Raw genomic sequence first — 21,794 nt, forward strand, 5'->3', positions numbered from 1 at the left:
TACCCATGAATTCTGGTCAAATGCATGGGAAGCCGTCATTTACAAATAAAACAATCTGGTAGTTTGAGATGATGCATGGAGGTTTCGTTTATATATATTTACTAGCTTTTATCCCTCGTATTACGGAGGTTATTTTATTTTATTCGTTTCTAATCTTAAATATATTTTTTGAGATTTAATTTTATTTATTGTAAGGAAGTTAATAATATACTTATGGTTTGATTATGAAAGAGTTTTACAAATAAATGAGATGTTATAACCCGGTTTAAAAGATATATGGGTTTGGTGAGACCCAATGACCCGCTTATTTTTTTTACTATAAAATTTTTTCATAATTATAAAAATTATTTTTTTAGCAAAAAATCATATATTAATTTCTAGTATATCGCTATTTTATTTAATTATAATGTCAAATATTTGACGAGATTAATTTTTAATTTAATGAGAAGGTATAACTCGTTTAAGTGCTATATGGGTTTTGTAATACTCATACCCCTCGTATTACGGGGGTGTTTTATGTTATCCGTTTCTAATATTTATATATGTACTTTGGATTTTAATTTTATTTTAAGGAAGTTAATAACATACTTAGAATTTGATGATCACAAATAAATGATCTATTATAACCCGGTTTAAAAGCTATATTAGTTTGGTAAGACACACGACCCGTTTTTTTTACTATAAAATTGTTTCTTAATTAGAAATACTATTTAAAAATATATATATATTGATTTACAGAATATCCATATTTTATAGGAATTTTCATATATATCAAATATTTGGTGACATTAATTTTTAATTTAATTAGATGTTATAAACTGTTTAAGGGCTATCTGAGTTTGGTGAGACCCACACCCCTGAATTCATGTCAAATACATTAGAAGTCTTCATTTACAAATAAAACAATCTGGTGGCTTGAGAAAAAATATGGAGCAGCTAGAGAGCTTTTAAAGCTTTCATTTATATATATTACTAGCTTTTATCCCCCGTAGTACGAGGGTTTTATATTATTTGTTTATTATATATATATATAATTATAATTTTATCTATTGTACATAAGTTAATAATATACTTAGTATTTGATGATGAAAAAGTTTCACAAATAAAGGAGATGTAGTAACCCGGTTTTAAAAGTTATTTAGTTTTGATGAGACCTATGACCCGCTTACTTTTTTATTATAAAAATGTTTTTTAATTATAAATAACATATATGATTTTTTAAAGAAACCAGATATTAATTTAAAGTATATCCATATTTTATAGGATTTTAGTATCAAATATTTGATGAAATTAATTTTTAATTTAATGAGATGTTATAACCCGTCTAAGGAATGTCTGGGTTTGGTGAGACACATACCCGTGAATTCGGGTCAAATTCATGAGAAGCGTTCATTTACAAATAATGCAATCTAGTGGCTTGAGAGAATGTAGGGAGCAACCAGAGAGCTTTTAAAGCTTTCGTTTATACTTATACTAGTTATCCCCCTATTACGGGGGTTGTTTTGTAACAACCCGGCTAAAGCGGAAACGCCTGAGTGTGACGTACAATTTGCCCAAAACACAGTGACACTATAAAGTGACAATATTATCATTAATTGATTTAAACATCAAGTACACAAGTTTGTAACAATAAATACATGGAAAATTACAAGACCAATTTCACAACTTATCCATTTATTGATATACCCTAAGTTCTAATGTCTTCTTCATGTATCAACTTCGAAGAGATGTACCTGTAGCATATATATAAAATAATGTCAACTATATGAATAGTTGGTGAGTTAACACAAGTTTTGATATAAGTACATAAAAATCCACAATTCCATGAACAACTGTAAATGAGCAAGTAAGGTCCTTTCCAGTTGGGATTGTGCACCAATGTACTCGGATAATAGCGCAAGTAAGTGTCCTTTCTGTTGGTAACAACCAACGTACTCGGATCGGGAGTCTCTATTCCACTCATAACATCGAGGTCCTGAGTGCATAGGGGGGCATATGATCATATTTAATGAGGAAACCATGAGCACGTAATTTTTGAGCAAGTAAGCAAATCAACACACAAGTTCATGTAACGAATTGTAGTTTGTAAATAATGAATAATCAAATTGTAATGTTGATAGGATATATATGTTACCCCAAAAATATGTGAAAGCGTTAAAAAGGGGGTGTGAGAAACTTACCTTGAAGTTGAAGACAAAGTTGAAATAAAACCGAAAGTGCGTAAATGAAACCGAAGTAATTGAACGTCACGAACTAGAATTACAAGTACAAGATTAATTATTACTAACAACTTTAAAAAAATAAATAAACCGGGTTGTCGAGAGTTAGAAGTGTTAAATGTATATTTTATTATTTTTATGAAGTTGATATTATAATATGTTTTTATACATTAACGAATTTTAACGATTTTATGAATAAATTATTAATTTAATATTAGTTTACATTACGAGATTAATAACAAGTTTGAATATTATAATGTTATGGAATTTTGAGTGTTATTGACATATCACATTTTGACCAAATGAATACGTTAACGAATTTTAAAGTCTTAACGAACGATAAATAAATATACAACTGTTTTACGAGTTTAAACGAGCCTTGACAAGTTTAAAAGATTGGTTTTTAGGTGACAAATAATAAATATGGTTTAAAAACAAATTTTATTTAGATTAATATAATTTTATTTGATTTATATAATTTATCGATTTTAGTTTGGTTATTGTATAAAGAATAAATTATTTATAAAAAAAATAAAAAGGAAACAAACAGGCTGACCCGGGTTCGCCGGGTTCGAACCCGGGTCCTTGTGGACAAACAAAGATAACTTAACCACTAGACCAGCTTTTCTTTGATGAACGGCGAAGTGGCCGGAATAATAATTTGATGAACAAGACGGGATCATGGTGATTATATTAGTGTAAGTTAGTGTTGTGGACGAGTTTAGGTATTGTCTTAGGTCGTATTTATACTAACAATTAGAGCGTAAGATGATTTATGGGTGTTATTGCTCTTTAAAAATATTACGGCGGTTACGGGATTTAATCGGACATAATTGGGTTGTTAATACGAGTTATTAGTCTTGATTTATGGTCTTAGTTAGCGGAGAATTACGTTACACGAATTAATATGGGTCAAAAACGAGTTTTAGGGATGAGTTGGTGCTTCGCCGGAGACGAATTCCGGCCGCCGGAGTAGGCGCAGGAAAAACGAGGCTGCCAGGGGTAGGGGACGGGATAGGGCTGGGTATATTATATTTTTTTATATTATTTTGAATTTTAAATGTTACAAATGAGCCCCTCAACTTTCAGATTATATTTAAATTGAATTTAAGGAATGTTTACAAATTGAACCTTGTACTTTCCAATGTTATATAAAAAGTTGATAATGTTGTATTATTTTCGTAATATGCCCGGCTAGTTTGGGACTCGTTTAAGTAAGCATGTAGAACTTGGAGTTTCGTTATTGAACAATACGACATAGAAAAACAACGAATAGTGTCTATAACACGTTGTAAATATTATTAGTAAAACGATAATTATATATGTATTAAATGAATGATACAAATACAACGAAACATCAAAATAAGTCGGTTGACGAACATAAAAATACATAAAACGAAACTTGGATTATATTTATATTAATACATATATTTATAAACAAAACAGAAAATTTAAAATGGGTCGGATTTTCGGGTTTGAAAAGTAACGAATGTTACATGTTTTACATTATTCGTTTATAACATTTATATATTTTTTGGGTCTTAATTTTATTTATTGTATAAAAGTTAATAATTTTATTTATGTTACATCTCAAATGGGTCTCATTGGTCTAGTATTTAACGTGACCCAACATTATGTTATTTAAGATGCGAATTTTCGTCTTAATATAAATGAATGCATAAAGAAATTTATATGGTTTGTGTTATTTTCATTTGTATTGAATTGTTACAGTTCGTTGGTGATGTAGAACGTATATATTGTTTAATGGATCACCAAAAATGGGCTCTCATGTGTCTGTCAATTAATGTAGCCAAATATTTTGTTTTTTGTTGTTTAAAATATGTATTTTGTGCTTGATAGTGAATTAAGCTTTTAATAAATTGATGTATTCGAATTTCTATAGGCCAATTCTAGTTCCACGTCTATCTGAAATGGGTACGTCATGTGTTATCATTTCATTTTTGAGTGAATTGTTAATTTATTATATTTTTTCTAGTATGATGTTTAGTTTGTGATTTTCTTATTATTTTGTATGTATTTATAGATTTTGTACTTTAGTTATAGTTTTGTATTAAAAGAACATTTAATTTGTTAATTAATTTTTATTCTTGTTAAATATAATAGAAGTTATATTATTTTATGAATTATATTAACGAAAATTTTATGATCATATATAAAAACAAAGCTTTTAAAAAATATATTTTTTATTAATGATGTATACGTTTTTACTATTTTATACATAAATTTTTGTATTATGAAATTTTGTAGATTTATTTCTTTTTTTATATTTTAAAATGGGTAATAATTGGAAGCCGTCATTTGAAAGTGACACTATAATGATAATAAATCGTCTTGAGAAACTCTTTTATTGCCTTCTTTATCAAATCCTTCGTTTCATCTAACAATTATAAACCCTAAGGCAATATTCCCCTTAATTAGGATGAATTTTGTTGTTAAGTGAAAATTTTGTAGGTTGTTGAAAGGATTTGTGTTTGTTCTTAGTTTATTTAATCAAACATTGTGTCAGTAAAAATTTAAAACGACTTTTAAAATAATATATTGGTTTTAAATAATCTCAACTATCACCTTTTGACAATTTCCGATCATAACTAACGAAATGATTAATGATAGTCCCACCTTTTGTCATTTTTTTCTACCAATGAACCTTGGGACTAACGAAATCCTAACTTCGTTAGTTTTCATGATGTGACATTCTTATTTGGCATATATGTGGCATGCTTATGTGACATATTGCACTACCACCACCACCATGGGAGTCACCGCCGCCACCACCACCATCACCAATTTCCTAAATATATTAAAATATTTTATATATGTTTTATTGGGTGAATTTTTACTTTTGAAGTCAAGCCAACAAGTTTAAAAAGAAGATAAACTTTTAATATGAATATTGTCACTTAATTTCTAAAGTCCACATGGTACTTCAATGAAGCAAAATGATAATACAAGCTTTAACCTTGATGGCTCCTCCTGTCAAATATGAAGTTGATATCATGACTCATTTATATACAGTCTGATGTGTGTCTAATGATGCTCTTTCTATCAAACTCACAACTAAGCTTTCAATTTATAAAACGAAACTCCTAATGAATCCATACAACACCGGCAAGTGTACCGATCAAAAGTAGTATAGACCTAAGGAAGTCCGAGTATCGAACACAAGGACACGTGAGAACGTTTTTAATACTTAACCCTAACCAAGACTCACCTAAGAATATTTAAATGATTTTTAATAACTAACTACTTGACCTAACTTACTTTAACTAAATTAATTAACTAAACTTAACTTAACTTAACTAAACACTTGATAAAACTTAGAGACTTAACTGCAATTGGAGAAAACGTCTACCTAAGTAAGAATCCTATTGAAGGTATAATAAGCTAATGGATTGAAGAATCTCACGACACCGGTATCTAAGGATAACACAACTAAGGTTCACTCAAGAAAGCTAGATCACCTCTCGGTCTCACTAACAAACCCTAACTTACACTCAGTTGATTTTAAGAACAAACCGGATAACGAATTGTTAAAGTGCTCTAATGTCGACTCTCCTCTCGGTCTCACCGACACACTACCCTAATAGAGACGAATACTACGCAACCAAGGATAGAGGAACAATTTAGTTTAACTTAAACTAGGTCAACTAATCGCGCACAAACCCAAACCCGACAAGAACCGAACCCGCTCTCGCGTGATCCTAATCCTAACAAGTAAAAGCTATGAGACGACCCTACTTCCTGTCACCTCTAGGTCTCTAAGAAGGTGCCTACCCGCTGATTTTAACTAATTAATATACCCAACTAAACCCTACGGTTGTACACCCCGCAAACAATCTCTAAACACAAAGTAAAGAGTTCAAACAAGCTAAAATCAATCAAGACTGATTCAATCAATCAAAAAAAGAGGTATATGAGTATAATTAATCAAATCACAGCCACTAAACACAACCTAATTCAGTATTAAACCAAACTTTCATTAACAAATCAAGTCATGATGATCAACAATCCATAAAACGCACTAAAACCGAACAATAATCATCTAACCTAGGTATAACAAAGAAGTTTAGCAAATAATAATCAATGAACAGTAGATAAAATAGATATAAATGATAAACATGTTCATATAAATATGATTACAAAAGGTTTGAATGACAAAAACAAAAAACGAACTCACAAACGTTAAAATAGTCAAAACCGACAACCGAAGGATAAAAGATAGAACCGTAAGCTTGTCCTCCTTGGTTTCTCCTCTGGAGCAGGTGTGGTGGATGATGATGTCCAAATCGTTCATAGGGTATAAACCCTTTATATATATATATATATATATATATGTTTAAACATCTTTTTCCTAATATAAAGTAGGTTAAAACAAGCCCACAAGGCCCACTAGAAGACAACATAAATGGGGTAGCTGATTCCTAAGCATTCTTGGCAGCCTTTGGGACATGTGGGATTTCGCATAGCACGTGCATGGATGCCTCACCTGGTCGCGTAATGCGGCCAGGTCCTGGGTGCTCGTTTCTTCGTTTTCTGACTCGTTTATCCTCAAACGCGCATACCGGCTTCATCCGAATCCCGTTTGAGCTGATTCCTTCTTCATTAAACTCGTTTTTTCGCTCTCTTAAAGATGGGACCTATCATATACACAAAACATTTAATTTCAAGCAAAAACAAGTTACATTAGTTAACGGTTTATGCACAAAACAACACAAAAACGGATAAAACGCTATGTGTTTTGCAACACATCAAGTATCCCCACACTTGAACCTTTTTCGTCTCTGAAAAAGAAATCTACACAGGATCATAACCAAATGAAAAACAACAAACTCCCATATTATTTAACATTACTAAAGCACAAGAAACAGCTCGACATATTGACCGTGATTGCCGATATTGTTGTCCACTTAAACCCAGCCACTAACCAATCAAGCCCCCAATTGCATTAAGTGTTTTAAGTCAAAAAAAAAAAAAAATCAAGGCTACACCTACCCCATCTCAGACAAAGAGAGCTAGAAGAACTAGAGTCGAAGCAAACTGGTTCGACAAATCACCATAAGCCAAGGACTCGTTGATGGTACTAATTAGATGCACTTGGTGAAATTTTGATGGATGAATGGTCATGTGGAGGTCGTACGAGCTATTCCTAAATATTATTGGACTTTGTCCTATAAATTCCTAATTTGATATTTATTGACTAAGAACCTTCGAGCCCCAATAGTGTATCCTCAGAGTCACCATCCCCAAGGTAACACGTAAACTCTAAGTCTAGTACGTGCATCTTTGGCCTCTTTTACTAACTTTAAAAAATGTTTCTTTGGAATTTTACAATACATAACTTTCTTCACAAGCATTTGCTTTTCTTGAACAAATTTTGATAATACACGTAACTTTCAAAACTTACTTCTCTCTGTTTTCTTTTTTTTTTTTCATCTTTTTTTGGTTTTGTTTTTGTTTTTCTTTTTTTTGTATCACCCTAAAATATATAACTATTTATAAGCTCGTAAAAAGATGGACATGTGGTGTGTGCTGGTTTGAGTGCATCTAATTCTTACCATCTCAAAGTTTTCAGATTATGGTAATCCTCCCTAAGCATCGAAATTCAGTTTCACCATTTTCAAATTAATATATATATATATAAAAACTGCTAAAGAGGACTATCAAAGCTAGTTGGGCCTACCGACACATCCCAAATCAGATATGCAATCCGAGAGTTTGTTAGCACATTGGTAATAATATCATTTCCTGCTTAACGTAGAATAAAATCAATTTTCAAGGGACATTTTCTTTTTCTTTTATTTTTCTTAAAAATGAAAACGTCAATTCCCCATCCCCACACTTAAATTTCACATTGTCCTCAATGTGAGACAAGGAAAAGACAAAACTAAACATAAAGAAAAATAAAGTGGAACAGACTCCCCTAGCATATGTGATCATGCAAGTGTGCGGTGAATCATGTTCCTCGCCCTCCTATTCGAACGCAAGCTTAAAACTCCAGTGCTCTCTATCAAGCTATCACTAACGAACGAAAGCGGCAATCCTTAAGCAAATTGCACCCCCACGCTTGGTTTAAACTCCAGCTCATCAACCGTCATCAACCAATCAAGGAATAACCTGCAAGTAAGAGAAAAAACACTCGGCAAAACTCGGAAATAAAAAGAAAATGAAAATAAAATAATAAGAAAAGATATTACCGGGTTGCCTCTCGGGAAGCGCTAAGTTTATTGAATAGTCTTTAGCCGGACTCGCTCCCGAAACCTCAATCAGGAGGCTTCTCCTTTATCTATTCCCATCGATGCTCCTCAATCCTCTCCTCTTACAATTGGCCGGGAAGAAACCAATTGCACAACTCTCATGGGCCCGACCATATGAATTAAACTCGGCCCACCAACTCTTGAATTCCCAAAAAAATGATCCCCTAAAGTGAAACGGGAGTGACGAACTCTTCTACAAACCATGATCTCTGAGCCTAGATATCCTCCTTATTCTTTTAGCCAACTTTTTAAACCTCAACATGTCCCGAATGGAGATTGAGTACGGTTCATGTTTTGGTTTTTCACATTCAAAGTGCAATGGTGGAAAGACTGATTCACCAACCACCTCATGGCTCTCCTCACAATGCTCATTCTTGATCCCCGCACCTGGCTCGTTATACAATAGATCCTCAAGCTACTTTAAATCGCCAAGTGGGCCAAACTCTCCTTCATCTGTCATGGTAAAATCCATCAACTCTTCACCAAACTCATCCTTAAATTCTTCCTCCCAAGAGGGAACATACTCCTCTACTCTCTGTTCCTCAATTCCGGTATCTTCAATCTCACTCAAGGTTTCAAAAAAAGGTGAATTCAAAGGTGGAATATATTCCAAATCCTTTCTAATGGCGAACAATACATCGTCCATTATTGATTCAATTCTGGGGTGGCTCTAATATATTTCCCGATAAGTCTTTATACCCTAAGAAGTTCCCCATTTGTTCATATGCAAATCTGTATGGAGGAGGCTTTGCAAGAAGTGATTCCCATGGAGCTTTCTGTGCCTCGATTTCTATCCTTCTTCGCTCATAAGCATCATGTACCCAGTGATCTCCGCCACACACTTTACACCATGGCGTTCCAACGTGTCGTCCGAACATATTTCCTGTAAAGAACACTCAAAAGAAAAGGATCACGGGCACCAGATAAAAATAGAATAAAATACTTAAAATAAAATTAAACTAAAACTAAAATAATTAAAATAACTAATCTAATCTAAATATACAAAAATACAATAGGTAAATCCTAACTCGGGTCGTTCTCAATACGCCTCTAACCGTTTCCCCGTCAACGGCACCAAAAACTTGATGTGTGTCTAATGATGCTCTTTCTATCGAACTCACAACTAAGCTTTAAATTTATAAAACGAAACTCCTAATGAATCCACACACAACTGGCAAGTGTATCGATCAAAAGTAGTATAGACCTAAGGAACTCCGAGTATCGAACACAAGGACACGTGAGAACGTTTTTAATACTTAACCCTAACCAAGAATCACCTAAGAATATTTAAATGATTTTTAATAACTTACTACTTGACCTAACTTACTTTAACTAAATTAATTAACTAAACTTAACTTAACTTAACTAAACACTTGATAAAACTTAGAGACTTAACTGCAATTGGAGAAAACGTCTACCTAGGTAAGAATCCTATTGAAGGTATAATAAGCTAATGGATTGAAGAATCTCATGAAACCGGTATCTAAGGATGACACAACTAAGGTTCACTCAAGAAATCTAGATCACCTCTCGGTCTCACTAACAAACCCTAACTTACACTCAGTTGACTTTAAGAACAAACCGGATAATGAATTGTAAAAGTGCTCTAATGTCGACTCTCCTCTCGATCTCATCGACACACTACCCTATTGGAGACGAATACTACGCAACCAAGGATAGAGGAACAATTTAGTTTAACTTAAACTAGGTCAACTAATCACGCACAAACCCAAACCCGACAAGAACCGAACCCGCTCTCGCGCGATCCTAATCCTAACAAGTAAAAGCTATGAGACGACCATACTTCCTATCACCTCTAGGTCTCTAAGAAGGTGCCTACCCGCTGATTTAACTAATTAATATACCCAACTAAACCCTACGGTTGTACACCCCGCAAACAATCTCTAAACACAAAGTAAAGAGTTCAAACAAGCTAAAATCAATCAAAACTGATTCAATCAATCAAAAAAAGAGGTATATGAGTATAATTAATCAAATCACAGCCACTAAACACAACCTAATTCAATATTAAACCAAAATTTCATTAACAAATCAAGTCATGATGATCAACAATCCATAAAACTCACTAAAACCGAACAATAATCATCTAACCTAGGTAGAACAAAGAAGTTTAGCCAATCGTAATCAATGAACAGTAGATAAAATAGATATAAATGATAAAAATGTTCATATAAATCTGATTACAAAAGATTTGAATGACAAAAAACCAAAAACGAACTCACAAACGTTAAAATAGTCAAAACCGACAACCGAAGGATAAAAGATAGAACCGTAAGATTGTCCTCCTTGGTTTCTCCTCTAGAGCAGGTGTGGTGGCTGATGATTTCCAAATCGTTCATAGGGTATAAACCCTTTATATATATGTTTAAACATCTCTTTCCTAATATAAAGTAGGTTAAAACAAGCCCACAAGGCCCACTAGAAGACAAAATAAATGGGGTAGCTGATTCCTAAGCATTCTTGGCAGCCTTTGGGACATGTGGGATGTCGCATAGCACAGGCATGGATGCCTCACTTGGTCGCGTAATGCGGCGAGGTCCTGGGTGCTCGTTTCTTCGTTTTCTGACTCGTTTATCTTCAAACGCGCATACCGGCTTCATCCGAATCCCGTTTGAGCTGATTCCTTCTTCATTAAACTCGTTTTTTCGCTCTCTTAAAGATGGGACCTATCATATACACAAAAAATTTAATTTCAAGCAAAAACAAGTTACATTCGTTAACGGTTTATGCATAAAACAACACAAAAATGGGATAAAACGCTATGTGTTTTGCAACACATCACAGTCCATTACAAAGCATTTTCACGAAGAAGTTTTGTATACCTATTGTATCTTCTTTATCAGAAGAATTATATATTGAGGATACAATGGAGCTAAAATAACATTCATCTTCTGTCAAGGTATTTATAAAATTCTTGTCAAGGTTAGGTCGGACTGCGCAAACCCTCAACTGTCAAAAACAGTTAATCTTAGCAAGTTGAACAATGCATGAACAAACGATAATCTTTACTAACTTAAGAATCAGTACCGACTGGACGCTTCTAGTGCTCTGACTTGTAGCAGTTAGCAGTAGAAAGGCTGACAATAAGTGATCAGGCAAGAAGCAAGAAAATATTAGTTTCATAGATAATATTCATCTGTGTGTGCCTTTCAATAAAAACACACAAAATAGATTTACTAACCTCTCACCACCAACAACGCAAACATCACATGTACTAGTTGGTGTGGTTTCATCCTCGTAATAGTGAAACCTAAAAACAGCAACATAATTTCAACTATCAAGTAATTATTTTTTTAAAACAAAAATCCAAATGAAATAAAAAAAGGAGATGCGTACATTAACACCATATTTACGCGAGTTCTTTGCCATCTCCTCCAAATACTTGTCCTTTCCAACATATCCTATGTAACTTGTTGCACCAAAGCAACCACTGAAGAGCAACAAATAAGGGGTAAATTACTTTTTTCACATACATTTAAGTTAAAAAAACAGCCAGTCAGTTACTTACCTGGGAAACTCGAATAGAGTTCTGAGTAGCAGCTCTAGCAATGTACTCAACGGTGTATTCAGAAGCCATTCTTACAAGTTTACTTTCTCACTTAAAAAAAAATAAAAATATAGTTGCCTGAACAAGATAAGACTTACAATAACAATAAATTCAGGCTTTGTGTTGCCAAATCCCACAATTAACAGCAAAATAACATAAAAGAAGAACTGATGGTGATGCGTACCAGATGGCAGTAGCAAGACGAGCCATATGTCGATTGAGCCGCCTTCCCTTGGGGCGACGACTTGAGATTCGTCGATAGTGGTGTGTAGAGCAACTATCAAGGACATATTTCAACATTTCCTTATCGCCATCCCAAAAGCTTCCATACACAAATTTATCAAAAAAACATTAATCCCCTTCGATTTCAATTGTAAACGACGGAAGTGGATAATTTTAGGGTTTTGTTGTAGTCATGGTGATGAGAGAGAAATGACAGGTAATAGTAATATAGACAATTGATGATGAAACGTCAATTGCAATTGAATAACAATTTAATGGAATGATGATCAAATAGTTGGGAATGCAGACGGAACGTCGTCGCTGCCTGAGGGGGTATACGAACGTCGCCAACATAAGTGATAATAAATATTATAGCGTCTTAAAAAGAGAAAATAGAATACGAAAAGTTATATGCATTATAATATAGTATATTATATATATATGGTTTTTAACGAAGTTCGGAATACAACTAGTTTATGTGTCAGTTTTATAAAAACATTGATTAAATATTAATTTTTATAATATTAATAATATTTATTTTATTAGTTTATGATCTAGCAAACATGTTATCCAAAAATAAAGGGGCTGGGGGGGGGGGGGTTCGAACCCGCGCCCTCCAGTGGCTCAACCCATGGACGCATCACCCTAGCCAACTGGGCTAGGGTATTAACTTGTTACGAACGTACAGACTGACAAAATAATCAGTCCTTAAAAACACAGATTATCCAATAAACCCTAGAACATCAAATTGATCAAAGCCGTTAATGTTTAACCAATTAATGTTAGGGTTTCTGTAAATTGGAACTAGACGAACATAACCTATGAATCAATTACCTGATACGATGTTCAATCGAGGGTTAACGACGTACGAATATGGCCGGCTCCAAGAGGATCAAGAACACGATCGAAACAGAGAAGGTAATATAATTAAGTTGCTAGGTTATGACGGCGAGGGTTTAAGGATATTAGCTGCAGGTTTAATTGAATTTATATGGCCATAAACGTGCATAACAAGATCAGTTTTAGGTCGGCCTAAGAAATAGAGCAATACGAATCAATTGCGATCATTTTAGCATAAATAGAACGTCGGTGATACCTTTTATGGTATTAATATCATTATATTGAACTAATTTCCATAAAAACTACGAAGATTAAGGTCCAAGACTTGCCAAATTGAAATCGGGTTTGAGAAACGGGTATGGATCTAAGGATTGGGTTCTGGATATCCATATTACATAAGGGGTTATATCCCAAAGTTACAATCTAGACCCTGAAGTTCGAAAGTGTATACATAGTGGGATAAAAGTTTAGTTTGGGTTGACTTGCCAAATTATGGAAAGTTATAAATATATAATATTAATTAAATAATAATATAAAAATAGTTATTCCTCGATTAATGTGGTAAAATTTCCCCGAACATCGAAATGGGTCGGGTTTTAATAAAAATGTAGTTTTTGAAAAGCCCCAGTTGTCACGGTCTCCCCTACTTTAGGAAATTTCGTCACAAAATTAGAGAATATCATAACAACGTCATTTAAATTAAAAAAAAATAAATAAGTAAAAATAAAAGGAAATTTTAAAAATGACTTAAATCATAGTACTGAACTTTGAATAGTTAAAGCAACGCTACAAATGAAAATCCGATAAGGGCACTTATATATAGGATGTACCAGCGGCGTATCCACCATGTCCTTATCATCTCTACATTTGCACCATTAACTCAACTACTTACGGTTCTATATTATGTCACACAACTTTACGCTTCGTGATTTCCATGCGAGGACTTCGATAATTATGTTCCAGACCATAATTATTGTTATCGTCGGATGGTCCACATGATTCGTCTCATCGTGTGGGTTTACAAAACATTATTTCAAGAAACAAGGATTTTAAGGAGTTTTAAATTATTGTTGGGAGCAGATTTTTATCCTCGGAATTTAGCTTGGTTCAAGGATTGTGACCTATCCTGCTGATACGAACATTATGAGGAAGGTACTTTGACTAATTCTAGCCCTGCTTGCGGTGCGCACATATGATGTATATATGTGTGAACCCTCGGGTGGGCAAAAGTGAAATTGCACTAATTTTGACGCTATTTTACTAATCTCGTGAAAATAACGTTTAAAGTGACGGACGGTTAATCAGGCATCATGTAGTGGCGTTGATAGCTGAAAGATAAGGGTACATGCACCGATCAGCCGGTGTCCCGATGATTGAGTGCTATGTGCCTTATGTCTAAGGCTTGATGCAAAACTACTATCGAGCCGGGGGTCTCACCGGAAGCAGCCTCTCTATCCCTATGGGATAGAGGTAAGGCTGCCTACATCTTACCCTCCTCAGACCCTAACATAGCTTTGCTATTGGTGGGATATACTGAGTACGATGATGATGATGATGATGATGTACTTTGACTAATTCAATTGTCCTTTATTATTTCTTGTTTGTTTGCATATAAGATCACGTGTTTATTATGCTAATGTGAACGTGGGCTTGCAACGGTATAATATTTAAACTTCGTCAACACGAACGTGGGCAGCAACAGATTATGGAAGAATTAGTCTAGGGTTTCCGGATTATTTGGAATTTCTGTTGTACTCGTTTTCTTATATAAACGAGCTGATAATATCATTAGAACACACACCTTCACTTACCTAGCTACTGACATACACTGTAACACATAGTTTATGATCACTTATCAGCCCCACCACTTGTAACCACCATTTTACTATTAATAAAAGTGACGGTGATAGTTTTCACCGTCCAGGGGTTTTGTGTGCCATAGATTATCATAATCAAGGGCTTTTTACCTCGTAATCAAATCGTTGTGTTCATTCATTTTACCATCAAGCACTCTACCTCAAGCACTCTACCGAAACAACACTTAGAAGAAACCTGCTACTCCCGTGTTCTCGGGATCAAGGCCGTCTCCCCAAGATCCCATCATGGTGTACAATAACGACCTGCTGTCTCTTTATAGACGGTTACAAGAACAGATGGATCGCCATAATAAGACCAACCAGATGCTTGTGAAGGAACTGGAAGATATGAGGAAAGCCAAAAAGCCGGCAGAAGAATTCACACCATTAATCCCGATATCTCTGGATTTCATTCCTCCAGGATCCTTAGGATTGGTGCGCCCGGAGTCAACCACGATGTACAACCCCGAATCCTCGATCTTCCAGCACTCAGGGTCTGCGGGATTGTACTCATCTAAATCCCAAGGATACTTGCATGCATCCTTTGCTGGGCCGTTTCAACATGCAGGATCCTTAGAGTTATCGCAGCAGGGAGGATCCTAGGGTCCTTATCAGTAGGCGTTATCCTCAGGATTTTCGCAGCAGGGAGGACCCACAGGATCGTTCCAGCAGTCCGGATCCTCAGGATTGTCCCACCAGTCAGGATCCTTAGGTCCTTTTCAGCAGGTGGTATCCTCAGGATTTTCGCAACAGGCAGGATTCTCAGGAGTGCCTCCATCAGGGTTCTTCAATCCTCAGCAACCGTTTGCTCAGACTCAGCACTTTGTAGGGCCCTCCGAGGTGCACCAGGGAGACTTTATCCTGATGCAAGCTAACACTTCTACCACTCCATTTATCACTCCAGGAAATACTATGTTCGGGAATGCAAGCTACAACCCCCAGACTGCTCCTCAGAATACTAGTCAGGGTAATACTTTCAATACGATCCCTTTAACGGTAATCAAGGATTTTTGCAGGATGCACGCATAAGTTCAAGTTTAGCCCGGGAATTACAGAAGCTTAAGGACATGATATCAAATGTTCCTGGTGTAATCCGTCCCATAGCTGAAGTTCCCACTGATAGTCACAGAGTATCCCGATTTGTGCCATCGATTGGTGATGTACAGATTCCAAAACGGTTTCAAACCCCAAATATGAAACCGTATGATGGTTCAACGGATCCTGAGGAACACGTTGCACTGTATAGAGAGCGTATGGAGATGAACCCAATCCCTATGGAAATCAAGGAAGCATGTCTTTGCAAGGGGTTTGGATCTACCTTGACCGGAGCAGCCATGAAATGGCTACTGAGTATTCCTCATAATACTATCACTTCCTTTTCTCATTTAATTAACTTGTTCAATAACCAGTTTTCTTGCAGTAGAACATTTAGGAAAATGACAGGTGATCTTTACAGGGTTACCCAGAATCCTGGGGAATCCTTGAAAGATTTTATTACCAGGTTTAGCAAGGAGTCACTGAAAATTCCAAATCTAAACCCGGCTTCGGCAGTGGAAGCTCTTAAGTTGGGGTTAGAAAAAGGTCCTCTTTCTATGATGATATTGTTATGACTCCATGCAGGTCATTAGACGAAGCAAGATGCAGAGCTCTGAGGTTTATCAGGCTAGAAGATGACAAGAAAAACTATAAGATCGGTATCCCAAAATACGACCAGACGAACAGGAAGGCCGAATCCCCGGGAAAATCATATCGATCAAAGCCTTACTATAAGCCTGATAACCCAAGGATCAATGCAGTAGATGATGAAGATGATGAAGAATATCCTAAGGTCTCTGAATATTGTTTTTCTGTTGATATTGGTGATTAATATGTGCCATGCAGGATTTAGGTGAGAAAGCCAGGTGGCCAAAGAAGATGGAAAAACAAGAAGCCTAAAAAGACAAATCAAAGTGGTGTGCCTTCCACGAAGACTTTGGGCACTTGACTGATGATTGCATTGTACTCAGAAGAGAGATTAGCTATCTTCTCAGCAAAGTCCACTTGAAGAGCTACTTGGCCGGAAGAAGGGAAAGGAACAAAATCCTGAAAATATTCCTGAAAAGGCGACTCCTCCACCAACATATGCAAGAACAATCATGTTCATATCCGGAGGATCTGACATCTGTGGAACCTCTTATTCTGCTGCAAAAAGAAATGCTGATCAAAGGAAGTTAGAAGTGGCTGACAGACCAACAAAGACATCCATTCTCACTCAAGCAAAGACCATGACCTTCGATAAAAGCGATAGAGTCGATATTCAGGATCCTCACCATGATAGTTTGGTAATAACATTATATGTGGCTAACCATTATGTGCGCAAGATCCTCGTAGATGGTGGAAGCTCTGTCAACATTATTCAATTAGATGTACCGAGAAAGATGAATATTCCTGAGGATGAGATCGTCCCCAGTTCCTCAGTATTGGTTGGATTCAGCGGAGAGACTAAAAGCACTATTGGGGAAATAAAACTCCCAGTATATGTTGAAGGGGTAAATAAAATACAAAAATTTTGTATTATTGACTGTTTGTCTTGTTGCAATATCATATTAGGCAGGCCCTGGATACACGACATGAAAGCAGTCCCCTCCACCTATCACCAATGTGTGAAACTCCCAAGTCCGTGGGGAGTTATCAAAATCATCAGCGATCAACAGGATGCAAAGAATTGCTACACCTCTTCTATGAAATGTACTGCCAAACCCCAGCAGGCGTAGCAATTACAGAAGCCAGCACGAGACGTAATGAAGGCCAGGGAACAAGAAATCAAAGAAGTACTTCCTTATCCCGAGGATCCTGAAGTCAAAGTGCTGATGGGAACGAGCATTCCTGAGGATATTGAGTCGAAATTGCTCGATTTCCTCAAGTCAAGACTGTCAACATTTGCATGGGAACATGAAGATATGACAGATATTTCCAAAGATATTATAACACATAAACTTGGAATTTATAATTCTTTCAGGCCAATCCATCAAAAGAGAAGAAAGTTTGCACCTGAGAGAAACACCATTATCCATGAAGAAGTAGTTGAAAGGCTTTTGAAGGCAAATATGATTAGGGAAATCCAATATCCCTGATGGTTAGCAAATGTGGTGGTTGTGCAGAAAAAGAATGGAAAATGGAGAGTTTTTGTGGATTTCACAGACTTGAATAAGGCTTGTCCTAAAGTTCCATTCCCTCTACCACACATTGATTCAATGGTAGATGCTACAACCGGCCACGAGATGCTGACATTTATGGATGCATCCTCAGGATTTCAGCAAATCCCAATGGAGCCCTCAGATCAAGAAGACACGGCCTTCATGACTCCCACAGGTATTTATTGTTATGTTGCTATGCCCTTTGGACTTAGAAATGCAAGTGCAACCTACCAGAGGTTAGTTAACATGATGTTCAAAGAGCAACCGGGGGACACGATGGAAGTATATATTAATGATATGGTGGTGAAGTCCAAGAAAGCTGAGGATCATATCCAGGATCTCGAGACTGCATTCGATATCCTCGACAAATATAACATGAAGCTGAATCCTGCGAAATGCCATTTCGGAGTGAAGGCTGGCAAATTCTTAGGATACATGGGCACCAAGAGGGAGATAGAGGCAACTCCAGAGCAGATACAAGCTATCCTGAATCTAAAATCCCCAGCATCTGTAAAGGATGTTAAAAGGCTAACTGGCAGGATAGCGGCGCTCAACAGATTCATATCCAAATCTTCAGAAAAGTGCAAAGAGTTTTATGATATCCTGAGGAAAAACAAGAAGTTCGAGTGGACCAGTAAGCCTGAGGAAGCTTTGATGTCCTTAAAAGCTTATCTTTCTTCTACTCCTCTACTGGTAAAACCCGAAGAAGGTGAACCTCTATATGTAGCTGTATCAAATAATGCTGTGAGTGCAGTTTTAGCCAAAGATCTCGAAGGTCAACAACATCCCATCTATTATGTAAGTAAAAGTCTATTGGATGCTGAAACCATGTATTCTTATCTTGAGAAATTAATTTTAGCACTTATTATGGCATCTATTAAACTTAGACACTATTTTGAAACTCATCCTATTCTTGTTAAAACTAATTACCCTATTAAGTCTGTTTTGAGAAAACCAGAAATGTTAGGTAGGATGGAAAAATGGGCTGTGAAGCTAAGTGCATATGATATAACATATGAACCTAGAACTACCATCAAATCCCAGGCATTAGCAGACTTTGTGGCTGATTTCACCAGTGAACTTAAAGAAGAAGCAGACTTGGAAGTCCAACAACTTGAAGAAACCAAAGATAAGTGGACTCTATACACTGATGGTGCTTCAAATGTTAGAGGAATAGGTCTCGGGATCATGCTGAAATCGCCACAGGGGGACATTATACCTCAATCCATATCCTGCGGATTCCAAGCCACAAACAATGAGGTAGAATATGAAGCTTTGATAGCAGGATTACAACTAGAAATTGACATGAAAATTAGGTTTATTCAAGTACATGTTGATTCATTATTATTAACTAATCATTTTAATGGTTCGTATTCTGTTAGAGGAGAAAAACTAATGAAATATTTAGAGCTAGTAAAAAAACTAGCAAAGTGTTTCGAAATGTTTGATATTTCACAGGTACCTAGAGAAGAGAATGTTGAAGCAGATGCCCTAGCATACTTAGCTTCATCCTTCAAAATACCAGAAGGTGTCAAGATTCCTATCATACATATCCTGAGCTCAGCAATAGAAGAGCAAGGTGTCAATGAAATATCAGAAGATGATGAAGATATGAGAGTCAAGAATTCTGAGGATAATGAAAATTCTTAGATTACCACGATCAGAAGATATATTCAGGATGGAGTTATCCCCAAGGATAAAAACCCAAGAGCTTTTCGCACAAAGGTAATCCCATATACTATAATGAATAATATATTATACAGAAAATCTCTTGTAGGACCATATCTTAGATGCTTGGAGAAGGCAGAAGCTCAAGAAGTTCTTCAGCATATCAATGAAGGAGACTGTGGGAATCACACTGGGGGCAGAGCTCTATTCTCCAAAATCCTGAGGACCGGATACTTTTGGCCAATGATGAAGAGAGATGCTATGAGTTATTCCCAGAAATGTGATGCATGCCAAAGACATAGCAACATTTTGCGCCAGCCAGCAGAACCCTTGTATCCTATTATATCCCCTTGGCCATTCATGAAGTGGGGTATGGATATCGTGGGAAAACTACCAAGAGCTCCAGGAGGAAAAGTCTTTATGCTGGCCATGATGGATTATTTCTCGAAGTGGATTGCGGCGGAAGCTTTTGTTCAAGTCAGAGAGAAAGAAGTTATCTCATTCATCAAGCGCAATATCCTAACCAGATTTGGAATCCCGGCAGAGATAGTGTGTGACAATGGCTCGCAGTTCATTGGCAAGAGAACCACCAACTTCTAAGCCAGTTGGGGAATCAAAATGATCACTTCAACACCTGTCCATCCTCAGGCTAACGGACAGGCGGAATCAAGCAACAAAATCATTATCAATAACTTGAAGAAAAAGTTGGGGTCTAAGAAAGGAAAGTGGGCCGAAGAACTACCTTTTGTTCTTTGGGCAGATAGGACCACTTCAAATAATGCTACTGGTCAGACTCCTTTCTCATTGGTATTTGGAGCTGAAGCGGTTATCCCGACATAGATGGCTATCCCTACAGCTAGAGTCAGTCATCAAAATCCCGAAGATAACACTCAAAGTCTACTTGAAGATCTAGATGCAGTAGAAGAACTCAGGGATTTAGCAAAGATCGGAATGACCTCTTATCTGCAGAAAATAGCAAATTCCAACAAAAAGAATATTAGGGTTCGTAGATTTCAAGAAGGGGATTTGGTTCTCCGGAAAGCTTTTCAGAATACTATAAATCCTGTGGATGGAAAGCTCGCACCAAAATGGGAAGGTCCTTACTTGATTGAGTCAGAAGCAGGAAAGGGGGCATATAGATTGTCTACTTTGGATGGTGACTCGCTGCCAAGGGCTTGGAACGCTATCCACCTCAAAAAATATTTTATGTAAGACTTCTATCCTAAAGATAGTTGCTATCCAGAGGAATGTAAAAGTAATGTTAAACAACTAAGGTATGTATTCAAATTTCTATTTTTATTCATCTTTAATATTATTATTCCTTTATCATGATACTGAATTAAGCATCGGAGGGGTGTTAGCAAGGCTAACGCCCACCCCTCACTTAGAGTTGACTGTTTTGTAGCCTGAAGACATGTGGTATCCCCACATGGGATGAAATATATTTAGGCCTCGTCGCCAGTATATTTGGGCCTTTTCGCCAGTCTTTTTGGGCCTTGTCGCCAGTTTCTTTGGGCCTTGTCGCTAGTTAAGGTATTATTAAATGCCTTCTAAGGATTAAGGGGTTTTCACCTCTTTTTAAGATCGCCTGTAGCGCACGTTTATTCAGCCGTAGTTTGAGAGACGGGGCCAGCACATGAAATATAGTGACTTGTTACCTCGTTATCCTCAGCTATGGGTTTGAATCTCAAGTTTATGGTAGACGTACCATTCCTAAGGTTTAAGGGGTTTTCACCTCTTCTAAAGGGCCTTGTCGCCAGTTTATCCATAAGGTTTAAGGGGTTTTCACCTCTTCTAAGGGCCTTGTCGCCAGTTTAGGCCTTGTCGCCAGTTTAAAAAGGCCTTGTCGCCAGTTTATTTGGGTCTTGTCGCCAGAATTTCTGAAATTATTTTCAGGATAATATTGCAGGCCTGTCGGTATATCCTTATGATTGGAAGAACATCCTAAAAGGTAATCTTATTACAAGGATGAA

The sequence above is a fragment of the Bidens hawaiensis genome, unplaced genomic scaffold (genome assembly GCF_021521415.1).
Source record: "Bidens hawaiensis isolate Kalapana, Puna unplaced genomic scaffold, B.hawaiensis_p1.1 tig00002866_1, whole genome shotgun sequence".
Classification (NCBI taxonomy): domain Eukaryota; kingdom Viridiplantae; phylum Streptophyta; class Magnoliopsida; order Asterales; family Asteraceae; genus Bidens; species Bidens hawaiensis.